Source organism: Heterodontus francisci, unplaced genomic scaffold, assembly GCF_036365525.1.
Source record: "Heterodontus francisci isolate sHetFra1 unplaced genomic scaffold, sHetFra1.hap1 HAP1_SCAFFOLD_58, whole genome shotgun sequence".
NCBI lineage: Eukaryota > Metazoa > Chordata > Chondrichthyes > Heterodontiformes > Heterodontidae > Heterodontus > Heterodontus francisci.
In genome coordinates, this window is record NW_027142006.1 from 6,112,971 (window position 1) to 6,129,662 (window position 16,692).

A 16,692-nucleotide genomic window follows, 5' to 3' on the forward strand; every position below is an offset into this window, starting at 1 on the left:
ATCTGGAATACACTGCCTGAGAGTGTGCTGGAGGCAGATTCAATCGTGGCTTTCAAAAGGGAATTGGATAAACATCTGAATCGAGAAAATTTGCAGGGCTACAATGAAAGGGCAGAGGAGTGGAATTAGCTGATTTGCTCTTGCAAAGAGCTGTCATGGACATGATGGACTGTATGGTCTCCTTCTGTACTGTAACCATTTGATTCCTTGATTCTAACTCTGTCAAAGTTGTTCTGAACTTGCTCTGCTCCAAGGAGAACAACCCCAGCTTTTCCAGTGTCTGCACATAACTGAAGTTATGAGGAACCCACTGTAAACCTTCCTCCAGACAGAAATACAACTGTTCACCACCACACTGTGACCCAGCTGTTCACATGATTTGGATGCGGGGACCAAATGTAGTATTTCCAAGTTTGCAGATGACACAAAACTAGGTGGGAATGTGTGTTGTGAGGAAGTTGCAAAGCGGCTTCAAGGGAATTTGGACAGACTTAGTGAGTGGACAAGAAAGTGGCACATGAAATATAATGTGTAAAAATGTGAGGTTATCCACTTTGGTAGGAGAAACAGATGTGCAGATTATTTGTTAAATGGTAAGAGTGTGAATGTACAAAGGGGCCTGGGTGTCCTTGTCAATAAGTGACTGAAAGCTAACATGCAGGTGCAGCAAGCAATTAGGAAGGCTAATGATATGTTAGAGGATATGCAAGAGGATTTGAGTACAGGAGTAGTGAAGCCTTGCTTCAATTGTATATAACCTTGGTTGGTCTGCACTTTGGAATACTGTGTGAAGTTTTGTTCCCCTTACCTTCGGAAGGATATCATTGCCATAGAGGGAGTGCAACGAAGGTTCACCAGACTTGTTCCCGGGATGGCGGGACTGTCAAATGAAGAGAGATTGGGGAAACTGGGCCTGTATTCTCTAGAGTTTTGAAGAATGAGAGGTGATCTCATTGAAACTTACAAAATATTTAAAGGGATAGACACGTAGATGAAGCTACGATGTTTCCCCCGGTTGAGGAGTCTAAAACCAGGGGACACAATTTCAACGGAAGGGGAAAGCCACTTCGGACAGAGATGAGGAGAAATTTCTTTACTCAGTGGGTTGTGAATCTTTGGAATTCTCTACCTCAGAGGGCTGTGGAAGCTCAGTCATTGAGTATGTTTAAAGCAGAGATTGACAGATTTCTAAATACAAATGACATAGGGGAGATGGAGATAGTGTGGGAAAAAGGCATTGAAGTGGACAATCAGTCATCATCATATTGAATGGCAGGGTGGGCTCGACTGGCTGAATGGCCTACTCCTGCTCCTATGTTCGTATCAGTCTGCAAACTTCATATGCATGCTGTCATTGTCCCTTTTATTCCATGGGCTTCAGTTTTACTGGCAGTCTAGTATGTGACATCATCAAGAAGGTTTTTAATAAGTTAAATAAGGAGAAATTGTTTCCAGTGGCAAAAAGGTCAGTAACCAGAGGATGTATTTATCAGGTGATTGAGAAAAGAACCAGAGGCGAAATGAGGAATGATTTTTTATCCAGTGATGTGTTGTGATCTGGAATGCACTGTCTGATCAGGACTTGAAAGCAGCTTCAGTCGTAACTTTGAAAAGCAATTGGGATAAATACTGGAAGGAAAAATGTACAGATTACAGGAGACAGCACTGACACAATGGACCAAATGGTCTCCTTCTTTGGGTATCATTCTCTGGTTTTATGAACATAATGTTGATACAATTCGCTGAGTTGGAAGGGAAGTGAACCCAGATTCCGGGTATTCTAAACACCAGACCCAAACCAAATGAACAAGCCCGTTGTTTAATCTCTGTTTTTCACACCAGCTTCTCCTCGCTCTTTCTGTGTTTCCAGCCTGGTCTGTTCCTCTGACCTTCATTCCTGACACTCTATTGAGAATGGCCAACTCACTGCACCTCTCACTTACACCGTCATTCCACCCCTTCACCCACTTCCAAACCTCTCTGTTCAACAGTACCTCACATCTGCTCCTCTGCTCCATTAATATAATAGGAAAACATTTTCAAACAGACATTTCCAGACAGTGAACGTTCCAGTAAGACAAGGTAAAGATCAGATTCATTCACTTTAAACACAGAGAGAGCAGCTCTCCCTGTTCAGTCTAAGGAGCAGATGTGGTTTCACTCCCATTAGTCTTAGAGACATGGGCCAGAATTTTAAGGGACCGTTGGAGACGGGAATGGAGGCCGGGGAGGGGGAGCGGGGGGGGGGAGTATAAAATAGGGATGGAAGACGTTGGACCGGATTTTTCTGTCGGCAGCTGACATGGAGGGCAGACTTCGCACATCCACACGGCAAGAAGGCATTTAAAGTATTTATGAATCCAATTGTCAGCAATTTTATTCACTGGATCCAATTGAACTAATAGCACACGGGAACCACGGGGCTTCAGAGCCTCGCCTGGTTAAAGGAGGCAACTGGGAGGTGGGAGCTGAGTGTTGGCTTCACTGGGAAGCTATCGGGTGAGGCAGCGTCACTTGGCAGCAAGGGTGGAGGGGGAAAGGGCATCGGGAAACACTGTCAGGAGTGGGGGCCAATGTGCCAGCTCTGCAGAGGGAACAACACCAGGGTGCCATTGGGGCAGTGCCACTTCATTGAGGATGACAAATGAGGTAAATGTGGCTGGGTGTTGTTTACTGTGAAGGCCTTGCACTCAGGGAGGGGCAACCTGTCATGGGCCTCATTCGTGGCTCCCATTGAGGAGGAGGAGGAGGAGTAGAGAGGAAGGGAGGGAGGCGCAGGCACCAGCAGGGGCACCACAGCAGCTTGGGGGCCCACAGGAAGGCCAGCCTCGAACAGGAGGCTGGAGAAGGAGGCAGAGGAACACGTCAGCCGAGGTTCAACAACCTGCAGATGTCCGAGTGACAGTGTCTCCGCAGACTGCACCTCTCCACGGAGGTCGTCACTGATCTCTCTGCCATGATGCAGCTGTGCCCCATGCGACTTGGTGGGCACCTGATGCCAGTGTCACTGAAGGTCACCGTGCCACTGAACTTCTGCACCACCAGATCATTGTGGGGATCCACTGGAGATATGTGTGGAATCTCACAGTCTGTAGTGAATCAGTGCATCAAGGAGGTCACCAATGTCCTGTTCAAGAGGGCCGGTGACTATGTGCACATTGATCCAAACAGTCAAGCTGAGAGAGCTATAGGATTTGGGGCCATCGCTGGATTCCACCAGGTGTAGGGTGTCATTGACTGCACCCATGTGACCATCAAGGCTCCTGCAGACCAGCCAGCAGCCTTCAACAGGAAGGGCTTCCACTTACTCAGTGTGCAATTGGTCTGCGACCACTGCAAATGGATCCCATAGGTGTGTGCACAAATCCCGGGAAGCAGCCACAACGCCTGCATACGAAGGCACTCCCAGGTGCCAGAACCTTTCCGCGGCCCCATCCGCTTTCAGAGATGGATCCTTGGAGACAAGGGCTACCCACTGAGGACATGACTACTGACGTCTGTGAGGAACCCACGCACGGATGCAGAGGAGAGCTACAACACCTGCTGCGGGTCAACCCGAGCGACCATCAAGGAGGCCATTGGTCTCCTGAAGATGAGATTCAGGTGCCTAGATCGATCCAGTGGAGCCCTTCAGTATGTCCCGGCGAGGGTCTCGCATATCGTGGTGGTTTGCTGTGCACAGCACAATCTGGCATTACAGAGGGGTGAGGTGTTGACTAGTGAGGATATCGTGGAGTGTGATGTCTCCTCTGATGATGAGAATGTGGAGGAGGATGCTGCCCAAGCAGTGCCAGATGAAGAACCTCAGGCACAGCAGGAAAGGGGCCCACAAGGGAGACATGAGACACCCTTATACATTCAAGTTTCCTTTGAGCCTTACCACCTTCTGGAACCACAGCAATAAAGTCTTAGCTTTAAACAGCCCTGTTGTCGCCTCCTTCCTTCTGTACTGCAGCGTCCAGGTACACATCGCACAGTGACAAGGCCGAAGCTTTGTGAACTCAGGGCTTGGTCCCTCACTTCCAGCCCCTTGGGAGGAACGGTTTAAATGAAGTCCCAAAGGGCATCAACAATAGGAAGGAGACATAGTGAGAGAACATCATTTCTTTCTTCCGTGTGACAACAAACGCAACCCTATCCATCTGGAATGTACATTCACCGTGAACCCCTCAGTGAATCTAGGTGCTCTTCTGAAATCTTTTCCGCGTGCTCCTACGTGGTGCTCCCCCTGCTCTGTCAGCTGAGGTGGAGACAGGCTGCTGACCTTGCTGCCCCATGGCTTGGGATGACATTGGTGGCCGTCCTCTTGCTGCCTGAGGCCTGGAGGGCCCCGGCACACTGAGGGCCTCCTGCACAGGTACAGGGACCCCCCTCTGTCATCGAGGGTGATGGAGGCAGGCACTGGCATCACTTGTGGCACTGGCAGAGGGGCTTTGGAGCTACTGTCCACACCAGGAGCACCCTGAGAGGAGACCCCAGATGTAGCAGCCAGCTGCTCCTCCCCCTTATAAGACACACTTGTAACTCGCTGCTGACCTGAGAGGGACGTGGACCTGGTGAAGAGTTCAGGTGCCTCGTTCCCCCCTCTCGCCTTGTCACCGCTGGATGGAGCTCATGGACAAAGCGATGGAGTGCAGGTCTGCACACATCTCCGGCAGCCACTGATTGGTCGGCTGGATCTGGCTCTCCATCAGAGTCACCAATCTCTCAAGGAAGGAAGCCAGACACACCCCCATCAGAGACAGTACAGCATGCAAGGCCTGGATGGACTCCTCCATCATCCGAACTTGGGTACACATAACCTCCGGCAACTCTGCCAGATGTTGCCTGACCTCTTGCTGCAGCTTCAGCATTTCCCGTGTTGCTGGTGACACCAGAGGCACGTCATCAGCCTGGGACTCAGCATGGGCCTGGCCTCCCACAGACTTCCAACTGCCAGTGGCCTCGGCTGTCACTGCCTCCGTCATCTGCCCGGGCCTGTCTGTGACGTGCTCACCAGCTTGTGTGCCCAAATCTAACAGCGAGTGGATACCCACCGAGTGAGGGTTTCTGTGCTGGTGGAGGGTGCAGGGGAATGATGTGACGGTGCACCCTCTGAGGCTCCCTCCTCCTCCTCAGAGGTGTCTGGCTGTCCCCCAGTCTCTCCAGCTCTTCGCTCTTGTCTTTCATCCTAGCCTGCATGTGAAAACAGGGACATTGAAGGGTTAGGGTCTGCCCATCGTGACATTCCAACCACCCCTACTGTGCAGCTCCATTGATGCAGTGGTGAACAGCTGAGCAGTGTGGCTCCTTTGCAGCAGATGCACCCTTGTGCCCCAGGAGATGTTCATTCACTCTCTTAGGTAGGTGTCCCTGTCTCTCCATCAGCTATGGAGCAGCTGCTTTACTGCCCGGCCTGTTCCATGGCCTCCTCCTCCATCGGGATGAGGACATGGAGATAAGGCATCCACTGCCAGTCTTGACATGCTATTTCCGATTGTGGGCTGTCTTCTCCTGCAGCCACTATGATCAACAAAGTTAGTCTCCCAGCGGGGACAAACCCAATATCTCTGATGGTGATAGTCCAGCAGTCCATGATGTGGACACACATATTCCTCCTGCATGTGGCCCCTCTCGAGGGACTGTGTGAGTTTATACAATGACTGACGTGCACCTCCCACCGAGATGCAGCCAAGCCTCAGGCAGCATGTCCTGCTGCCATTCCCCAATACACATGACTGGGTGGTCACTCCCTTTCCACCAAACACTCCCTCTCACTCTGCCATGCGCAATGTCCAAAGGGTCCAAAGTGTTTTGAGTTTGCGCCTGAGCAGCCCGGATCCGGTCATTGACCCACTTCTTGCACTGGATCCATGTCTTGGGGGTGACCCCACGGCTGCTGACTTCACCTACTATCTCAAAGCAGCTTTGCTTGGTCAGGTGGACAGGTCTCCACCTCCCATCCCTGGGGAAGAGGATCTTCCACCTATCTGTTGTCACCTGGAGGCGAACCTGCAGGAAGGCATCGCTAAACTATTGGACCATGGTCACTGCAGGCTCGCATGCAGCTCCTTACCTATCAGGCAGCAGAGACAGCAGAACGGGTCCTGGGGCATCAGTGACAGCAGAACGGGTCCTGGGGCATCAGTGACAGCAGAACGGGTCCTGGGACAGCAGAATGGGTCCTGGGCAGCAGAGGCAGCAGAACAGGTCCTGGGGCAGCAGATGCAGCAGAACAGGTCCTGGGGCAGCGGAGGCAGCAGAACAAGTCCTGGGGCAGCAGATGCAGCAGAACAGGTCCTGGGGTAGCGGAGGCAGCAGAACAGGTCCTGGGGCAGCAGATGCAGCAGAACGGGTCCTGGAGCAGCAGTGGCAGCAGAACGGGTCCTGGGGCAGCGGAGGCAGCAGAACAGGTCCTGGGGCAGCAGATGCAGCAGAACAGGTCCTGGGGTAGCGGAGGCAGCAGAACAGGTCCTGGGGCAGCAGATGCAGCAGAACGGGTCCTGGAGCAGCAGAGGCAGCAGAACGGGTCCTGGGGCAGCAGAACGGGCCCTGGGGAAGCAGAGGCAACAGAACGGGTTCTGGGGCAGAAGAGGCAGCAGAACGGGTCCTGGGGCAGCAGAGGCAGCAGACCGGGTCCTGGGGCAGCAGAACGGGTCCTGGAGCAGCAGAGGCAGCAGAACGGGTCCTGGGGCAGCAGAACGGGTCCTGGGGCATCAGAGGCAGCAGAACGGGTCTTGGGGCAGCAGAACGTGTCCTGGGGCAGCAGATGCAGCAGAACGGGTCCTGGAGTAGCAGAGGCAGCAGAATGGGTCTTGGGGCAGCAGAACGGGTCCTGGGACAGCAGAACGGGACCTGGGGCAGCAGAGGCAGCAGAACGGGTTCTGGGACAGCAGATGCAGCAGACCGGGTCCTGGGGCATCAGAGGCAGCAGAATGGGTCTTGGGGCAGCAGAACGGGTCCTGGGACAGCAGAACGGGACCTGGGGCAGCAGAGGCAGCAGAACGGGTTCTGGGACAGCAGAGGCTGCAGAACGGGACCTGGGGCAGCAGAGGCAGCAGAACGGGTTCTGGGACAGCAGCGGCAGCAGAACGGGTTCTGGGACAGCAGAGGGCTCTCAGGAAGACACTCCTTTAAACCAGGCAGCAGTGAATACAGGTCTGGCAGTCCTTTCAATATGGTGCCAGCACCTACCGTTGTGTCAGATGTCGGTGCCATCGGTGCCTCGTTCCCTACCTCTGGTCCTTGTTTACATGGGCCCCACGCCTCCCCTTCATTAATTGGTCAGCTGCTCCGTGATCGGGGTCGGCCGGCCACATTTCACTCGTGTGGTGACGGCACCCACTCACGGTGTCTCTGCCGAGAGCCGCACCGTTAGTTTAAAATTCAGCCCATGGGGTCAAGAGTGGAAAATCTCCCCTCTGATTCTCTCTACTTAAACTGATGGAGACACCAAATTAAAACTGATGAAACCAGGGATTGTATCCTGGTTCTTCAATCTACTGTTCTCCCAACTGAGCTATTCCATCCTCACTGTGAACTCATCTTCATTGGAGACAAATATAACTCCAGGCGGAATTTCCCCACCCGTTCATTCCTCACTTCAGGGGAATGGGACCCGACCAGATCGCGGAACTCAGATTATGTTAATGTTCTGCTCTTGATATCTTAATATTATCTTGCGTTTGAGCCACTTTTAATCAGGTTCACGGACAAATTCTTCCATCATCCCTTCTCCCACATTCTCTCTCTCTCATTCATTCTTTATTCCTCACAGTCCAGAAAGCGTTAGGAATCAGAGCTCACCTCCAAACCCTCTGCACACAGACCTCTGTCTGTTACCCTGTTTGATCCAAGAGACCAGTCAATAAATTACACTCTTTATAAACACAGAAAGCTGCCTCAGAGTGTTGGACAGAGATAAATACACTGAAGTCTTTTGAAAAAAGTTCATCTTACGGGTTGTTACTGAGCCCACAGAGCAGGGCGGGCCCAGGCTCCAGCCCCAGCCCCAGCCTGTGCTGTGTTAGCTGATGCCACCTGGTGTGATACTGAGCCACACGGAGCAGGAAAGGGCCTGGTTGTATTCATGGCCTGTGTTGAGTTAACTGATTCCACTCAGTGTGGTAGGAGCCACACAGAACAGAATGGGCCCAGGCTCCTTCCTCAGCCTGAGGGATGATAGTTCTTCTCACACATTGTTGTACAGAGCCCCACACAGAACAGGGAAATCTCAGGCTCCATCCCCGGCCTGTGGTATTTTACTTCATCGCACCTGGTATGGTACGGAGCCCCCAGAGCAGGAAAGATCCAGCTTCCATCTCCGGCCTGTGCTGAATTAGCTAATCTGACCTGGTTGGCACTGAACCGCAATCAGGGAAGGATGGGCCGAGGCTCCATGGCCTGTGGTGTGTTAGTTATTCTCATTTGGTGAGGTACTGAGCACTATATAGAGCAGGATGGGCCTGTGCTCAGTGAGCTGATCTCACCTTGTGTGGTTCTCAGACCCACACACAAAGCAGGACAGGCCTAGGCCTCATCCCCAGCCTGTGTTCAATTAGCTGATCTCATCCAAAAGATTTTGATAAGGTTCCACACAAGAGGCTTCTCTATAAGATTAAAGTCCCTGGTATCAGTGGTAATATATTGATCTGGATTGGGAACTGACTGGCAGGACGTAGGCAGAAAGTAGTTACAGATGGATCTGGATCTGTTTGGAGACCAGTTACCAGTGGTGTCCCACAGGGATCGGTGTTGGGACTGTTGCTCTTTACTATTTTTATTAATGATCTGGATGTAGGTGTAGGGGGCACCATCTGTAAATTGACAGATGATTTGAAGATCTGTGCGAGTGTTCAGACTGTAGACGATACTCGACTGTTTCAGGCTGATCTTAATGTGTTGGGAGATTGGGTTCATGACTGGTAAATTATGTTTAATTTGGGTAAGTGCAGTGTTATTCATGTGGACAGGGCGAATGCTCAACATTCATACACCCTTCAGGGAAAAACATTAAAGTAGGTGGAAAAAAGAAAATAATTTTGAGCAGAGATCTGGATGTTCTAGTGCACAGATCTCTAAAGGTACAGCAGCAATGCTGTGAAGTGATAGTTGGAGCAAATAGAGGGTTGGGCTGCATTCAGAGGACAATTGAGTATAAAATGAGGCATATTCTTTCATGGGATGTGAGCGACACTGGCAAGTCCAGAATTTGTTACCCATCCCTAATTGTCCTTGACAAGGTGGCAGTGAGCTCCCTTCTCGAATTGCTGCACTCCATGTGGTGTAGGTACACCCACAGTGCTATTAGGAAGGGAGATCCAGGATTTTGACCCAGCATCAGTGAATGAACAGCGATATATTTGCAGATCAGATGGTGTGTGACTTGGAGGGGAGCTTGCACATGGTGGTGTTTCCATGCATCTGCAGCCCTTGTCCTTCAAGGTGGTGGAGGTCTTCGGTTTGGAAGGTGCTGTCTGCGGAGCCTTGGTGAGTTGCAGCAGTGCATCTGGTAGATGGTACACACTACTGCCACTGTGCGTCAGTGGTGAAGGGAGTGAATGTTTAAGGTGGTGAATGGGGTGACAATCAAGGCGGCTGCTTTGTCCTGAACAGTGTCGAGTTTCTAGAGTATTGTTGGTGCTGCACTCATCCTGGTTTGTGCCTTGTAGATGATTGACAAGTTTTGGAGAGTCAAAAATCACAAAATTATTACAGTGGAGAAGGAGGCCATTGGGCTCATTGTGTCTGCATAGAATCATAGAACATAGAAAGTTTACAGCATAGGCAGGCCAAAAAACGAGCCACCCAGCTGAATCCCATTGTCCAGCATTTGGACCGTAGCCCTGCAGGTTCAGGTACTTGAGGTGCACATCCAGACTCCTTTTAAATGAGTTGAGGGTTTCTGCCTCAGCTACCCTTACAGGCAGTGAGTTCCAGACTCCCACAGCCCTCTGGGTGAAAAAACCTTTTCTCATCTCCCCTCTAATTGTTCAACACATCACTTTAAATCTATGCCCCCTAGTCACTGACCTCCCTACTAAGGTAAATAGACCCTTCCCATCCATTCTATCCAGACACCTCACAATTTTGTACATTTCAATCAAATCTCCCCTCAGCCTCTTCTATTCCAAGGAGAACAACCCCAGTCTATCCAATCTTTCCTCATAGCTGCATTTTTCCAGTCCTGGCAACATCCTCGTAAATCTCCTCTGTAACCTCTCTAGTGCAATTACATCCTTTCTGGAATGAGGTGACCAGAACTGCACACAGAACTCAAGTTGTGGCCTAACTAATGATTGATACAGTTCCAGCATAACCTCCCTGCTCTTATATTCTATACATCGGCTAATAAAGGAAAGGATTCCATAAGCCTTCTCAACCAACTTATCAACCTATCCTGCTACTTTCAGGGATTTGTGGACATTCACTTCAACGTCCCTCACTTCCTCTACACCTCTCAGCATTCACCCATTAATTGTGTCTTCCTTTGCTGTGTCTGACCTCACCAAAGGCATCACCTCACACTTCTCCAAGTTGAATTCCATTTGCCACATTTCTGCCCACCTGACCAGTCCATTTCTCCAGCTCTCCTAATGAGCATTTCACCATGTGCCTTGAGCTGAGTTACTCATCACAGAATTCCCACTATCTGATTTACTCTTGTAGCCAGAGTATGTATATGAATGGTCCAGTTAAGCTTTTGTCAATGGTAACCCCCAGGATGTTGATGGTGGGGGGATTCAGCGATGGTAATGCTGTTGAACGTCAAAGGGAGATGGTTACATTCTCTCTTGTTGGAGATGGTCATTGCCTGGTACTTATGTGGTGTGAATGTTACTTGCCACTTAGCAGCCCAAGTCTGAATGTTGTCCAGGTCTTGCTGCTTCTGGACATGGACTCCTTCAGTATCTGAGATGTCCCGAATTTGTCCTTTTATGAAACCTTGGTCAGGACTCACTTGGAATATTGTATCCAGTCTTGGTCTCCTCACATGATGGGTGATATTGAGGCTTTGGAAAGGGTACAGAGGAGAGACATTCGACGAATTCCCAGTATAAGACATCTTGGTTATCAAGTTAGACTAAAAGAGTTGGGACCCTACACCTTAGAGAAACCTAGACTGAGGGGTGATCCGATTGAGGTTCATAAATAATGAAGGGTCCAATTCAGCATGGGAGAGGAGTCATAACTTAAAATTGTGAAAGGCCAGATGGCACCCGGATCACATTAAATTTCATTTTCAGTGGTTGGCTAATGTACCAGGATGGCCGAGTGGTTAAGGCATTGGACTTAAGATCCAATAGACATGTGTCTGCGTGGGTTCAAACCCCACTCCTGGTATCTGTGCTTACAAAATGTTACATTTTCTTACCCTGACTTTTGCCTTGCACCATCATCTCTTCTGTCATTTGATCACTCTTGCCTTCCAACTGATCACAGCTTCCTATTATTTGATCTGCCCCAGCACCGTTCCTTGGCTCTGCGCTTGCTTATAAACTGGTAAATCTTTAACTTAATCTCCTCTGTCCCCTGACAATGACCTTCTCATCCTTCCTGGATTGTGATTCCTCACAGGATCCGCTGCCTCTCCGACTCCCCTCCAGGTAACTGAAGGCCCTGAGCCTTGGTCTCTCTTTATACGCTAGCTGGTAGTTGATTCCTTGCAGGTCTGCCACCGCTCGGGAGAAGCTCAAAACCCAGATCAAGCAAAGTATCAAGAGGAATGTGAACAAAGGCTCCCTGGTGCAGAGCAAGGGACAGGGAGCCTCCGCCTCCTTCAAAATCAGCAAGAAGGAAAACCTAGGGAAAAGTGGGAAAGAAGGTGAAGAAACCAGCACACAAGAAATCTTCAGTGAAGAAACCAGCAGACAAGAAATCTTTAGTGAAGAAACCAGCAGACGTGAAAGTGACAACAAAGAAAGTAACAGCCAAGAAAACGAGCAGCAAGGCGGCGGCAACGCCAAATAAGGTGGTGAAGAAAGAAGCGCTTCAGAAAAAGTCTCCTGCGAAGAAGGTCAAAAAAGGCAAGAGTGCGGCGGGTGGAAAGGCGCTGAAGAAAGTGCAGACATGGAAGAGCAAGGTCAAGCCGAAAGCAGCGAAGGCTCAGAAAGCAGGGTCTGGAAAGAAGTGAAAGAGCGCGGGAAACTTGGAAACATCTGAACACAAAGGCTCTTCTCAGAGCCACCCACATCTCTCAGGAAAGAGCTGATCCCCTGATCAAATGATCCCTGTCCCGGCCCCGCCTGCAGATTCCACATGGAAATGATTTGGAGTAAATCCAGGATCCCTGGTGACTCCCCTCCACCCAGCCCTTTCCCCACTCTCTGTAAGAAAACAGAGGGATATCCGGCCCTCACTCTAACTGGAGATGTGTTCGGTACAGTCACAGTTCACAAATTCAGGGGGAGAGTCTGGAAGACAGGAACACTGGCGGAGAAACCCCACCTCACAACTCAAACCCCAACACATGAGTTTCTCCAATTCAGCTGGAGTCGGGTGACAACAGGTGCTGGGATAGGCTGTGATTGGGAATGTGAGGAATGGATTTGTTCAGGGAGGAATGAACCTGGAATCTCCGAAAATAACAGTTCCTTATTTCCCCAGATGACACATTCTGCAGTGAGAGTGAAAGGTCTCTTCACTGCTTCACATTTACTAATTGTTTGGTTCTGGATGAATAATGAGTCAGAGAGTAATGACAGGATCTGAAGCTTCTCTCACACCAGACCTTGAATGACTCAGCGTGAAGTGTCCAATGTGTGAAGCTACTGCCAGGGTTTGTCAATCTGAACAGTTTCAGCTCAGTTACTGGGGGCCTGGAATCCCCGCAGTTTGACTCTGTCTCTGATTGGTCACCCGCTTCTCAATCCAATTCTTAACCAATAGGAGAATCACATATAAGTAAATAGAAGTTCTCATTGGCTTAGATTTTCCAATTGGAAAAAGCCCGGCAATTTCAGAGCAGGAAGGAATTGAAGTGATGGAAAATTTCAATTTTCAGGCAACAATTTTAAAACCTCTCATTTTATGTTCTGTTTTACTGTGTTTACCGTCACAAAATCCTGACGCGATTTTAGGAATCGTTTTCATTTGTCAATCTGTTAACTGTAAGCGGCGGGAGGAAGGTCCGGTTCAGCAATTTAAAACGGGACAAATATCAGCTTCCTCTCTGTAAAAGGAACAAATTAGCGACTAACCGCTTCACACAGGCTTCTCGGGGACTGACAGAAACGAGCGGTTTCTGATCCTTTCACCTGAAAGAGGCGGATAATGCTGCAGGGAGCAATGAACTGCCCTTCACTTTCTGGCTGCTAATACACCCCTGACTTTAAACAGTTCAAACAGCGACTGATGCTTCTGTCGGAAAATGAGCAGATTCACCAGAATGATCCCGGTCCATCATGGCCAAAGACATCCAGCTGGCCCGCCGCATCCGCGGGGAACGCACCTTAAACCCAGCTTCAGTAACAAGTGTAACAAGGGCTCTTTTCAGAGCCACCAAATCAGCAAAGGAAAGAGCTGCCATCTCTGTTCATCATCAAACCCATTAGATTGAAGGGGCGGTCACATGGTTTCTGTTTTGTCACATCACTTTCCCGAAAGGCCTGTCGGACTGAGAGCTGGTCTGGAATTTAGAAAGCAGCATTACCGGAGACTCATTGCTGCTCAGCACAATCTCAACCCGCTCCTGGGATCCGTTAGCTGGCATTTGGGGAAAAGAAATGGATCCCAGTTTTATTTGGAAGGCATTAATGGAGCCGGGTCCGTTCACATGAGGGTTATTTACAAACATTACCCAATGAGTTCACTAATATTTGAATCCATTGGAGATCAATACACAGGATATGTAAGTTAGCTCGGTCACTCTGACTGAAACCGCCAGTTCCCCGGGGCTGCAGACCCTGACACTGCGGGGAGAGAATCCCCGACCCTATCCCGCCGCCGGGGGGAACAGACAGCTCTGTGTCTGGAGAATAGGGAGGGCCGGGGGGAAGGCACATATTAAAGCGCTGCAATGGACTCAGCTCCTGTGTGTGCACAACTCTCACTGATTCCGTCCTCTGGGAACAGTGCGGTCTAAACAGATCAGGTTAGGAGAGAGACACACAGCCCGAGAATGGCCTCTTCCTTCCTGCATTTACTCTGTTCCGGGAGCAGATTCTCATTGAGAAGCGGCGCTCAGATCACCGGAGAGAAATAAAAACACAATTCAAACTGTCCAAATGAAAAACAGAGAATTAACCCGGACACTTCCATTATTAAATTAATTCATCAGCTCCGAACCAGTTCCCGTTAATGTACCGGGATAATCTCGGGATTTATCAAATCGAAGGCAGCGGGATTTATTCAATTGTTGATTCTGACACCCTGTAGTTCACTTCTTCACTTAACTAGAGGGGGAGATGTGTGAGCAGAGAAACAGAGCGAAATCCAGAGAGGGAACTGAAAACACACCTGGACAGATGTGAAACAGGTCAATCCACTGTTCCAATAACTCCATCTCTGATTCCCTCCTGACAGTAACCAGCCCTTTCACAGAGACTGTGGGTGGCTCTGAAAAGAGCCTTTGGTTTATTAGATGACATTTTGGCCGCTTTACTTTTTCTGGGAGCTCTGAGCGCTGGTTTTCTTGGGCAGCAGCACGGCCTGGATATTAGGCAGCACCCCGCCCTGAGCGATGGTCTCCCCTCCCAGCAGCTTGTTGAGCTCCTCGTCGTTGCGGACGGCCAGCTGCAGGTGTCTGGAGATGATGCGGTTCTTCTTGTTGTCCCGGGCCGCGTTGCCGGCCAGCTCGAGGATTTCAGCGGTCAGATACTCGAGCACAGCAGCCAGAAAGACCGGGGCTCCGGCACCCACACGCTCAGCATAGTTACCCTTTCTCAGGAGCCTGTGAACACGGCCCACCGGGAACTGCAGTCCAGCCCGGGAGGAGTGAGTCTTGGCCTTGGCCCGAGCTTTCCCGCTGGTCTTTCCTCTTCCAGACATTTCCACAATCTCACAAATACTTTCACAAAGAATGAATAATTTCCTTAGCATTGATAGTATATCGCCGGCAGTGAGGATGGCCGAGCGGTCTAAGGCGCTGCGTTTAGGTCGCAGTCTCCATTGGAGGCGTGGGTTCGAGTCCCACTTCTGACAAGTTGCGTTTTGACTGCACTGGAGGCGTTTGGGAACAGCGGTGAAGAGCAAAGAGAAAGCAGGAAAGAACATGGACTAACAAAGTAACAATGGACCCAAAGATGTTGCATTAAAACATGAGAGTCAGAGGCAACTGAGCAAACAGCAGGGCACATAAAAGATCAAAAATGTAACCTTTGTATCGGGGTGGAAGATGTTGCCAATATCCTGAATGAATAGTTTACTGTTTTCCCGAATGAGAGGGTGATGCAGATATTGTTATTAAGGAGGAGGAGTGTGAAGTATTGGACGTGATAACTTAAGGAGAGAGGAAGTCTTAATGGGATGAGCATCGTTGAATGTGGATAAATCATCAGGACCAGTTGAAATGTACCCCAGGCTGTTGAAAGAAGCCAGGGAAGAAATAGTGGAAGGTCTGACCATCATTTTCCAATCCCTCACTGGATACAGGTGTGTGCCAGAGGATTGGAGGTCTTGTAACGTTGCAATAAAAGCAAAATACGAGGCAGATCAAGCATGGCTGATCCTTTCGAGTAGAGAAACAGGGCTGAATTCCCTGAACCAGTGCTACAGCTTTCAGAATAGAAGAAGCCTATACACACCTGATGGGTTCCACTTAAACAAAAGAGCTGGAGGTGTTGACGGTCAGAACAGATAAAATGTGGAGGAGTGTTTGAAGCAGATGCTGTGTGGTTACTGTAGTTGTACTATGGAGTTATTTCAAGGAGGTGATTCTGAATGTAATGGATCAACGTGGACCCATCCAAGGCAAAGGTTCTAAGCTTCCCTGTGGTCCAGCCTGGTTGAATGGAACTGAAGCAAACAAATCATCCAGAAGTGGAAAAGAAATATAAGGCCATGAAAGCACAGAATTCAGATGGATGCAATACCAGATGGTATGGCAAGAGTGTAAAACAGCAACAGACTGGTGAATAAAACTTTCCCATTGAATGAGACAAGAGAAAAGAAGGGTAATAATAGTGTCAGGTGAGTTGTGACACGATTCACATTCCACCTTGATCTGAATAGGACTGTTGAAGGGAGTGATTGAGAAGAATAGAGGAGAAATGAAAAGAAAGGAGAAATAAACAAAAGGTCTTTTGATTTTAGAATGCTTGTTTTTGGAAATGACAGACTGTAAAGTGTGTGTGTCAGAAGATACAGAGCGAAGTTGGGTATGACAAGATCACAGGAAAGTTGTGCCCTGAGACAAAGTGTGTGTTGACAGGAAAGCTGCTTTCTTTTGCACAATATGTATTTTATTCATATAATTTGTGCAATTACATTGCAAAGCAGTTCAAATTTAATATTACATAAGGTACAATACAGATCAGTTTCCTTCAATAATGTACATGATGTATCTCACTATCCCTGCCTGCACAGGTTATATTTACAGTATTTACATGACAAATCAAACATTCTCTGGTGCAAACAGCCCGAGGGATTTTTCACGGGTTCCAGCCCCTCACTGTACTATGGCCTACTAGGGCCTCAGACTGCAGCCTTTCCCCATTGAGTCTCCATGGTGGCTTCCCCAAGCTTTAATACCGTCCCACAGCACATAGTCTTGGA

The 16,692-nt window shown here is 49.4% G+C and overlaps 2 non-coding genes across 2 annotated transcripts; both read left to right on the forward strand.

Annotated features, from left to right (window-relative positions):
- The first annotated feature begins 11,239 nt into the window (after nucleotides 1-11,239).
- trnal-uaa (transfer RNA leucine (anticodon UAA)) lies at nucleotides 11,240-11,322 on the forward strand. Its single transcript has one exon. It is a non-coding gene; the product is annotated as a tRNA-Leu (tRNA).
- A 3,715-nt stretch (nucleotides 11,323-15,037) lies between these two features.
- trnal-uag (transfer RNA leucine (anticodon UAG)) lies at nucleotides 15,038-15,120 on the forward strand. The gene has a single exon. It is a non-coding gene; the product is annotated as a tRNA-Leu (tRNA).
- Nucleotides 15,121-16,692: the final 1,572 nt, after the last annotated feature.